We start from the raw sequence: 4,580 nt of genomic DNA, 5'->3' as shown, positions 1-4,580 counted from the left end.
GGACGCTTCTTCTGTTTCCATTGTTATCCACTAATCCAGGTTGCAGAGGCAGCAGGCTGAGCAAGGTACTTCGGACGTCCTTCTCCCCAGCAAAGCTTTCCAGCTCCTCCTGGGGGATCCTGAGGCGTTCTGAGGCCAGATGAGATATATAATCCCTCCAATGTCTTCTGGGTGTGCCCCGGGGCCTCCTACCAGTCGGACATGCCCAGAACACCAATAACGGGAGGTGCCCTGGCCCCTTTTGATGCAAAGGAGCAGCGACTCTACTCCGAGCTCTTTCCAGGTGTCTGAGCTCCTCACCTTATCTCTACGGCTCAGCCTAGCCACCCTCTGAAGGAATCTCATTTTGGCAGCTTGTATCTGCGATCTCTTTCTTTCAGTCACTACCTAGTCTGAGTGGGCGGAAGTTCGCTGCATAGATCAGCCTCTCATTGGGCGGAACGAGCCACCCGCTGAAGTCCCGCCCTACCACCTCCGGTTGTGTAGCAGTTTTCAACCGTTTTCAACACGTCCTTTACTAACTTTTGCAGTGTTTGATCTTGCGGGGATGTAGCCATTTTTCTGCCATGGTTCACGTCCTGTAGGCGATATTTTTGTGGGCGTGTTACACCAAAACCTGTTTCCCCCCAGCAATATTTTTGCAAGTGCACCGTTGCTGTGGTGATTGGCTGAAAGAAATACAAGCAGCCAGGGCATTTTTTCTCCAATCTTAAAGTGAGAGTCGGCCCAGCCAGACCTTTCTTTTCTTGAGAAAGGTCTGGTGAGCGAGACTAGTCACTACCCAAAGCTCATGACTGTACCAGGAAATCAAAAGCTTTCCCCTCTGGTTCAGCTTCTTCTTCACCACGACACTGCAGACGCGGCAGCAAACTGCCTGTCCATCTCATGCTCCATTCTACCCTCACTCATGAACAAGACTCTGAGATACTTGAACTTCTTTGCTTGAGGCAGTAACACCCATTTTTTAATGCCTTCAAACTGACCCATATGAAGATTACAAACGGACGGATCTTGGTCATAGTAAAAAGAAAACAAAGAAGTCAGTGTCATACTTCTGCTTCTAAAACAGAGAACAAACATCTGATGCTGTCATCCCGTCATCAGGCCCCAAGTTGGATCTCACATTGTCAGTAGAAGCATCATAGTTTTAATTTTACTGCCTCGTTGTCTGCAGAATAATACAGGATAAGAGCACGGGCAAATTCTTTTACGAACTGAGTCCAGTGATATCTCAAATGACAAACCTAATTGTAATGAAACTGGGCAGACAGGTGAAGCACGATTGTCTAAATTAATATCTGAGTTGAAAAATTCTAATTTGCCTGCACTGATTTCTCACATCCTTGTCATATTCTGAGGAGCTATTGGAAATTTCCCTCCAGCATTGATGTAGTGCATGGTTCAGTAAAATTCATTCATGACTCAACTGAGCGCTCAGAGGAAGACCATAATCTGCTGAAGCTGTGGGGGAAGGGGCAGATGTGGCTCAGGGGGTAGAGCAGGTCATCCACCAATTGGATGATCGCCGGTCCAGTCCTTCCCCTCAAGTTGGCATGTCAAAGCATCCTTGGGCAAGATGCTGAACCCTACATTGCTCCTGATGAGTGAGTGAGTACATGTGAATGGTTAAAGTGAGGCCACCAGTTTATGAATGTGAGGGTGACATTAAGAGTGGTCAGAAGACTACAAAGGCATTTTATGAAGGCATTTACCCTTAAAGGAGCTGAATCTTACCATAGACGTATATAAATAATGGACCGAGCCACTGTGACATCATGCATTGGTCTGTGGATTTGTTTTGAAGCCAGGTTTGGCATTTTGACCATTGCTATCTTGGGATTTGTTTTGAAGCCAGGTTTGGCATTTTGACCATTGCTATCTTGGGTTTTTTTTTTGAGGATTGAGCAGTTGATATGGTGGTGACACCTTGCAGACAGCCTGTCACTCAAAACAGCCCTGCCCTTAGTAATGTGTTTTAGCTAAAGAGAGCAAATCTGCTTTTGTACCAGGCTGTAAACATGTTTATTTCTGCTGGATTCTGCTGCAGTTGGACACTTTAACATGAGGGTCTATGGGCACTGAATCGCTCTTGGAGCCACCCTCAAGTGGCCGTCTGAGGAACTGCAGTTTTTGGTACTTGTGCGTTGGGTTCTTTTTTCCAACACATTCTCCCTCAAGTGAGGGAGTATCTTGGGGTCACGAGTGAGGGTAGAATGGAGCGTGAGATGGATCGGCGGGTCGGTGCGGCTTCTGCAGTGATGCACACGCTGCGCCAGTCCGTCGTGATGAAGAGGGAGCTGAGCCGGAAAGCAAAGCTTTCGATTTACAGGTCCATCTACGTCCCAACCCTCACCTATGGTCATGAGCTCTGGGTAGTGACCGAAAGAATGAGATCACGGAGAGATGAGATGAGATCCGTGGGGTGGCTGGGCTCAGCCTTAGGAATAAGGTGAGGAGTATCCGGAGTAGAGCCCCTGCTCCTTTGCATTGAAAGGGGTCAGTTGAGGTGGTTCGGGTATTTGATCAGGATTGAAAGGGGTCAGTTGAGGTGGTTCGGGTATTTGATCAGGATGCCTCCTGGGTTCCTCCCGTTAGAGGTGTTCTGGGCACATCCCATTGGTAGGAGGCCCCGGGGCAGACCCAGAACACACTGGAGGGATTACATATCTCATCTGGCCTGGGAACGCCTTGAGGTGTCCCAGGAGGAGCTGGAAAGCATTGCCGGGGAGAGGGACGTCTGGGGTGCTTTGCTTGGCGACCTGGCCCCGGATAAGCGGTTGAAAATGGATGGATGGATGGATTCTCTTTCAGACCTCATCACATATCGATTTTGATCATGGACCTTCCACGTCCAGATACAATGTTGACGCTCTGGGACGCCATGTCAACTTCTTTTCCTTCAACAACAAACGCACGTGGTTACATTTTGACAACACTGGCATGTGGTTGGGTTTTGGAAAAAAAGAACAGGGTTTGGATTTACAATCTTACAGGAGAACCAGAAGACACTGCCCAAGCGCCAGATTTCGACGACTTCAGAGTGATACCGGGTGGATTCTTCAGCTGCAGAGGTTTTGGCTTGTTTTTAACCAAATAATTAAATATATATATATATATATATATATATATATATATATATATATATTTTTTTTTTTTTTTTTTTTTTTTTTTTTTTAAATGCCAATATGACCACACCCTACAGTTTCACTAGTTATTGGTGTTGTATGTAGATATTGAGTCTAAGGCAGTGGCTCTCTGAAAAAATGTCTGCTACTGTATGTGTTAACATGTAGAAAACCCTCCAGCAGTCTGTGCTTAAGTGGCTGTTTTTCATTCAGCGTAATGCAGCTGTACCCTTCTCCTTACTATTACACAGCAGCAATCAATTTCCTGCTGTCAGTCCAATGGCGGAAAGCCTACATTAAATGAATCAGCGCCTGCACTCAACACCAACACACATGTGCTCGTCTTACATGTTGACCCCTCAGGCTCTACATGTAAATATTTACTGGAGCTGCATGTAGTTGAGTGTTACCTGTGGAGACTTTATACATCACTGTCAATCACTTTACTTCTCTGAGCAGCTGCAGTCACACAAACGTATACTGTTGAATTACCCTGAATACACTGAGCATGTCTTCGCTCTGTATGATTATCTTCAGGTCTGTTCAACTCCGCTATCCTGTATCCACGATCACTTGACCTGCAAATCGATCAAGACCTGCCATCCTGAATGAGCCATGAGCGAGGATACACTAGAGCAGCCTTTATAGAAGTCTTTTACCGACCGACACGTCCTCTTATTGAATATCAGTTGATCAGTTAATTGAATGCTGCAGCTGATCAGATTGATCTGCTACATCACACAACATTTTCACACTGAACAGTTCGTATGCTACCCTACAAAATTTGCTTCACGTTGTTACAGTGGTTAGGTTTAGGGAAAGAAACATGGTGAGGATGTACCTTAAAATGACTCAGAGTTCCCACAGATCTGAACACGCAACTCAAGAGAAATGTCCCGGGTGACAGTCGTGTCTTTGTGTCCATCTACCACCCCAACGTGCCTCCTTACAAACTTTTATTATGGATCAATTAAAGTCAGATTCTGTCTGTCAGCAAGAAACACTTCAATCAGTCACACAAGGCTGATTATTCCCGAGCGTCAGGTTTGATGAGTTACAGAATTTCAATTTTCCCTGCAACATTTGGTCCAATAACTTCCAGTGTTCAAAAGACACCATGATCATATTCTGGGGTTTACAAATATTGAATTCACAATCAGAATATCAATAAAGACAGATGCAAAACATGAATTAATAATTCAAATGTGTGTCTCTGAGCAGGACACACTGCTGTACATATACAGAACACAGGTTGTTATTCATGTGCAGGTGTTTGTTAAACAGAGAAAACACTGCTGCTTTGGAAGTGATTACTGGATCTTTATTGTATAGGCCTATTCTATACGTCTATATATCTAAATATCTATATCTATCTATATATCTATATATATGTGTGTGTATATATATATATATATATATATATATGTGTGTGTGTATATATATATATATATATAT

Source organism: Epinephelus moara, chromosome 4, assembly GCF_006386435.1.
Source record: "Epinephelus moara isolate mb chromosome 4, YSFRI_EMoa_1.0, whole genome shotgun sequence".
Lineage (NCBI taxonomy): Eukaryota > Metazoa > Chordata > Actinopteri > Perciformes > Serranidae > Epinephelus > Epinephelus moara.
This window is presented reverse-complemented; position numbering follows the sequence as displayed.